Genomic DNA, 6,919 nt, shown 5'->3' on the forward strand with positions numbered 1-6,919 from the left:
GAACAGCGCGGCTCCATCCTCGGGACACTCACCCTTTGCATATTGATCCCCATGAATGAGGTCAGCCCTCAGTCTCCTCCAGCTCCAGAGCCCCAGCTCCTCAGCCTTTCCTCACACGGGAGATGCTCCACTCCCTTCAGCATCTCCGTGGCTCTGCCTTGGGGTTGCTCATGCATCCCCCAGGTAAGAAACTCTCCATTACGGGTAAAAGAAAAATTGCATCGATCTCCCCTAACCGCGTATCTCGCCCGGCACAGGCTGCAGGTCTCCGCCTTGCTGCTGGGGCCCGTCCAGCCCCAGCGTCTCGTCAGACTGCCCAGCAAGGCCGAACGCAATGGTCAGACACGGGGTGTGAAGTGTTAGTTATCCCCGGTTGGAAGATGACAACTCTTACTTCATGTTTCTTTGAGGACTGGAAAGTAATTTACCTCTGTGGCAATGTCCACCATGGTTCCAGACAACATAAATATTGTTTAGGGCTTGTTTATACATGTCGTTGTTCAGGAGGAGCTATTCCTGACTAACGTCATGACTAATTTCCACAGTAAGGCTGAGCTGTTCCGGTTTAGTTTAACACCGTGAGTTTTAATTAAAGAGGAAAACAGGGCACACCTTTCCAGGGAGAGGGATGTTTACAGAGTTGTTGTTGAATAACTTCTGTGTAGATGATCCAAGAATCAAGAGACACCTAACCCGGCTTCCCATTTCCCTCCAGGGTGATGTACAAGTAGCTTGCTTAGTAGATACTCTTGCTTTAGAAAGCCACAAAGAAAATAAGATGGCAGTTATGACACATTCTCTGCTTTGATTTGCCTGACATTTTTAGGGGACATTTTGTTGGCTGTCCTTGCGGTGTTTTCACTGAACACGGGAAGACGTTGTATGCGACTGACATTCAGTACAACAGCATGAGTTCTCAGCTTGTTCCAACAACCCCGGGGAGCTCCAGGTGGTGCGGCCATCCTTTCGTCCCATGAGCACAAACCAGCTGGGTAACCAAGTTCCCATCTGAGATTCCTATCGCAATGGTGACACAAGAACACGAAACAGAGCTAGTGCTTAAGCAAGGGTATTTTATATACACCCCAAACACATCCTGAAGCCCACAGTATGCAGAAGGCTCCCCGTACGTTAGGCGTACGTTCATGAAGCACCAGGTGCGCAGAGGAGTCTGGACAGAGAAAACCCTACATCTTCATCCCCGCTGCCGGGAAGCGCTGCTTAGCGGCACTTGGTGCTTGGACACGGAAGGAGAAGCAGCATGTTAGGAATGCAGTATGGCCAGTAAATGCAGGTATTGCCCACACCTTGTGGGCTACAACTTCATGAGACGCGGAGGACCAGTTTGGATCCGTTCTTCTGTGGCTGCAGGCTGTTTGCATGAGTCATCTGGATTCTTCTTGATAGGCTGCAGGAACAGAGCCTCTGGGTCTCTCCAGCTTACACTTGCTCCCCCTTTAGTCACAGGACAAGGCTTCAGCTCTGGTTTTTTAACAAGAAAGTATGATTATTGTTGCTGATATACAGGGACATTCCGTGTCACAACTCCAGCAAGTTTGTATTCATTCTGAAAGCTATCTAGGACTTTTTTTTTAAGTTTTCTTTTGCTTCTAAGTTTTCAAATATAATATGCCACCCAGGCTAGGTAAAGTTCTTTCATTTGATCTTGTGCAGGGTCTTGGTGATGCATCTGTTGAATGCATTTAGCCTTACTTTCCAAGGTAGAATTCCCATTTCAGGTAATTTCTTCTTTAAAAGTTTTCAGATAAGTTTTCATAAGACAAAGATGAGTGCCACTGCCAAATACCATGTATCATGCCACTTGTGCAAGGTATGACACGGCCAAGATTCAGATCACAGCTGTGAGACCTCATGACTACTCTGTCATGGTGTGGTGCAATCTTAACCCCATGACTTGTTTCAGAAGCATTTGCAAAATCCTAATCCTTGCTGTGAGAGAGGGAAAAGAAGAGAAAGAAACCACTGAACACCACCTTTTTTTCTCTTGTAATGGTGACAGACTAGAAAAAACATGTATTTCCGACCTATGTTAGTAGTAAAGGTTGTATAACTATTCCTTATTACTTAAATCAGTCCTTTCCTCCCATCTGTACAGGTGGTCCTTCAGCTTTTTCTCACAAAGACCTCTTTTATCACCGAGGGATTTCTTTTTCGTGGGATCTGAGTTCTGTTAGATTCCTTTTTCTCATTTAACAGGAGGAGGAGAACACGAAGATCACATCTTCAAATGGAAAGAACACCGTCTGTGGATTCTGGGAAAATTCTAACACACTTGACCTCTTGCATCACCAATCCCTAGTAGCATCATTAGTCATTTCATCCCCTAGTAGAACAGAAGCCCAGCATGATACATTGGAAGCTCTGGTCTTCTCAAGAGCAGTCGCTTCTGATCACATATTTTGGAGACAAGGTCTGTAAGAGCTGGGGGAAAGAGCATTTTTGCAAGTCCAAAATAAGTCAGTCCCCACTTCTTCCCTGCAGATGAACAATTCTTTTCCATTTCAGTTGGGACATGACCATTCTTTTAAGCACCTAGCAGCTCCAGAAAGCAGCAGCATCCAGCTGAAGTGGAAGAAGTAAATGCCCATACAATGAGAAAGCAGTAATTTTAAGCCAGAGTTTCATAAAGATGTACAGACTAATGAATTCCGAACTTTTCCATAGGTACCATGAAAAATTAGCAATTGAGTTGCCTGGATTTTATTTCAGCAGCAAGATGAAGATTATCTTCTAGAAATGTAACCATATGTTTGCATTCTGACTCAACCAATTAAGATAGTGTTTTACAGTATTGATCATAAGAGATAGCATTTAAAATTTTAATCACTATTATTAGAGAAAAAGTGTTCTAACTACAGAGAGTCTGTCCTTCACGCATAAGCTTTTAGCCCCTGGAAGTTCTGGCTTCACATGTAATAAATGCAAGTTTGACAATATCTTGGAAGTAAAGAAGAGTTAGAGAGTGCTCTTGAGTATTATGATGGCTGCATAGAAAATATGTACGACGAGGTTAGTCTGGATGTTGGTGCTGCCTTAACTAATTTTTTCCTGATTTTTCTTTCAAGAGAGATTTGTAATTGTTTCTGTTTACTTCCCTTTAATATAAAAATTAATGGGGATTCTTAACATCCATGTATTTAAACCTGTTGCCTAGGCCATAATCTCTATCACATAGGTGTCTACAAGATTAAAATCCCTACATACTCATCTATGTTGACAGTGCATCTTCAGGAGATGCTCCATAGTGGAATCATTGTTCTCTTTCAGCCCACGCTCGCAGTGCTGACTATAAGCACCTAAAACTTGCAAAAGAACTACATTCATCTACATCTGACCAAAATAGATTTGACAGCAAGTGCTGTATACTAGCCTTGGAAAGCCAATATAATTTAGCAGTACTCCCCATGCCATTTGGTTCCATCATAACCAAGAGGGGACATTCACCCCAGCGTAGAGAGCCTACACAAAGGACACATGCCAGCTGAGATCACCATCAAGGGGCACCGCCTGGGGATCTTCTTGACAAATGGTCTCCCACACTTACTCTAGCTCAGTACACAAGAGGGAGCCAGATAAAGGGCCTGTGGCAGGTACCAGTTCTTTGTATCATCCAAAGGCTTTCTGGCTATGTTTGCAAAGGGATGGAAAGTTCAGATGGCAAAACACAGCCACATAATCCATCACCAAATGTATTCCCTCCTTCCTCACATGTTGTCTTCATGCAGCCACTGCAGGCACTTAACCTGGTGCATCATCAACCTTTCTGGAGCTTTGCATGTTTTCCCTTTACATATATCTGTTGGGCTTTTGGCTCAGATACTTCTTTAGGTTCTAGATTAGGTCCTGAAGCTTTTAGCAGCATTTTTATACACTGTTAATGATACTGTGCCTGGTTTAGAAAGCAAAGCAAAATAGATAATTCTATAGAGAGTCATGGAATGGATGATACCAAAATGAACTGTGTTGGAATACAATCCAAGCAATGGCATCCAGAATGCTGGAGAGGGAAATCAGGTTAGCTCCAGATTCCAAGATGCTAAATCAACATGGAAAACAGTAACAAGGGGTGCCGTGAGCAATTACACAGAGCTTGACTGACATTTGAAAAGTCAACAGACAATACAAGAACACAAGTGAAAGGAAATAACCTTGAACCCCTGTAAATGGTTATACTCCCTGCCAACACTGGCCTGCTTACAACAGGTTTCAATATAAAAGAAGCATAACTATGGTCATCCAAGGCTGTGAATGAATATTTGCATTCAGATGAAGCCTCTTGTGCACAACTGATCCACGAGTCATGCCTGTAATCCCTAGCTGCATGCAGTCTCAAGAGAAATCATGCAAGGGACTTCCACATCTGTCCTCTTCCCAGTGCTGCTGAGAAGTGAGCCAACGCAAGCTTCCTCCGCTGCAGTTTCAGATTTCTTAAGAGGCACATACTTTCACCAGACTACCTTAGTAAGCCCAAAGGTGAAGACCAGGTTAGAATTAAGTTTGGAGACAAGCACTGAAGCCAGCACAAGAATAAATCAAGACACCAGCCGTACAGAGAGTCATACCAAACTGAAGGGCATAGTTAGGAAGTCATGGAGCCAGAAGTCTGAAAACCAAGGAGTCCCTATTATAAGTCAGGGCTGGAACAAGGTGAGTTACAAGAGCGTATCACAAAGGAGACAGGAACCAGGGGTCAAGACTAAGCAAACAAGAATGAAAAGCAGGAGAGTCAGAAGCAAAACTACAGCCAAATGGCACTGCAGGCTGCCAAGAGCAACTGGTGGAGTTGCCTGACACATCTGCTATTAGAGGCAATTAGCCAAGCCTTAGCTCCTGCACAGCTGGGCCACGGTCCCAGTCGCCCTATTGCATCCAGCTGCAGGGCCAGTAGCCCAGGCAGAGCCCAACAGTGTGGATAAATGTGCCTTGGTTTAAAACTCGACCTGCAGGAGAAGCTTGTCCCTATAAATCTACTGGTACAAGCAGCACATGGAACTCAACTTATGCATCCAGTAGAGCGCTGCAGTGATTTGCCTGAATGTCTTTAAAATTATAGCTGTAATTAAGCACTGCAAGTTTGTGCAGTGGAAATGCCTTCGCGTAGAAGAAATAGATGTATCTGAAGGCAGGCAGCAGTGCCAAGGTTCCCAGAAGTGGAAAGACATCCCCTCATCCCCCCCTGCTGGTGTATGCGTCCCCCAGAGCGCCGGGGAGCATCTACCTCCTCTGCTTCGCCTGTGCCAGAACTCTGTGAAACTGCAAGAAAGGACCCTTGGGAGCAGCTTCCAGCATCGAACTGTTCTCAAGATGCCAGCAACAGCTTAAGACCACAGTCCTGCTATCAAGAATTAGTCATTTGCTCCCTGAGAGTTCATCCTGCAGGCTTTGGTTCGTAATTAGGCATTGGTTTTAATGGGAGACTACGGAATACGGATTTTGCAATGGGCCTTAAGATGTTATCCCAGTGCAGAGCAAAATCTTCCTGAAAATATATATTAAGAAAGAAATGGAAGGAAAACTCACTCCTTTTTTTTAAGACGTTCTGGCAGTAGCAAACATCATAGCAAACAGATGCCTGCTTAGAGAGAAAGGAACAATACTTCAAGGAAATGCGAACAGCAAAATAACAAAATGCATGTTCATTTTTTATTACAAGTATCTAATATATAGGCAATTTAATTCTGGTGTGATATTAGAAACTATTAGTGGCAGAGCAGTTGAAGAGGTCCTGAATAAGATGTGATACTCAGTATTTTTAATACTCAAGATGCTTTTCTGCCACCTTTTTCAGAAGCAATGCCGTTGTCAGAGACAAAAGAACAAAGAGGAACGTGTGTAATTGTTTTTGTAAGAGTAGAGCCTTATTTGTTTTCAGAAAGATGCCACAAATTATTAGGTTTTTTGCTGTCCTTACGGCCAGAAAACAGTATAGATTAAACTCCTTTAAAGGTAACGTGCACATAACATATCATGGAGTAAATTATTTATTCAGGTGTCATCAGTGTCAACTGAGGGCTCAGTGGTAACAAACAGACCATAACTAGTGTTGGGGGTGAGATAATTAATCACAATAAATTAATACCCAAGGAACAAACACTGAATACTTTAATTTAATTGCCCCAAACTCTCAGAATATAAAGTGTCTTGTGATGTATTATTTAAAGGAGCATAGTGAATATGAAAAGGAACGATGGAATGTATTTTCCATACCTACCTCTTGTGCTATGTCTTTTCCTAGGAAATTTGGAATGGAAAAAAAGGACAGAACAACCTGATCTCTGAATGTGTGCACGTAAAATTCCCAAATGTTTACGAAGTAAAACACTGCAACCTGGATATTACCGTACAGTTTAAGGAGCTGTAACGAGTACAATTGCTACATTGAATTAAATGTAACTACTTTCTTCAAGTTGGCTAAGTGATAGCAATACAAAATATAAAAATCTTCAATTAATTTTCAGTCAGACTGGCCATAATTTATACGTTTGGAATCCAGATTCTCGCTTACCTTAAGGCTTTAAACTGCTGTAAGATGCAAAGCTGCTTTATAAGGCTTTTAAGTTACACTTACACTCACTTAAAATCCATTTTATATTCCCTGGGTGATGAAGAGCAGCCCTAATGTAAGACAGAACCAGGTTTCTAATTTACTGCAAACATTCTCAACCACGGATGCAAATTCAGGGCTGGTGTCTCAACCAAGTGCTGCAAAGGGACTCCCCTGTGGCAATGCCCTCCTAGTCCCACAGGGCTTTCTGCAGGGCAGCTCGCACCATTAGGCGTGTCAATAACCCTAAACAAACAACAGAAACACAAGCAACCAAACTCCCCCCTTCTCTCCCAGCCTCGGGCATGCCACACAACATCCTTTCAATCATGTTTTAATCAAATTGCTTTTCGG

The sequence above is a fragment of the Caloenas nicobarica genome, chromosome 4 (genome assembly GCF_036013445.1).
Source record: "Caloenas nicobarica isolate bCalNic1 chromosome 4, bCalNic1.hap1, whole genome shotgun sequence".
NCBI lineage: Eukaryota > Metazoa > Chordata > Aves > Columbiformes > Columbidae > Caloenas > Caloenas nicobarica.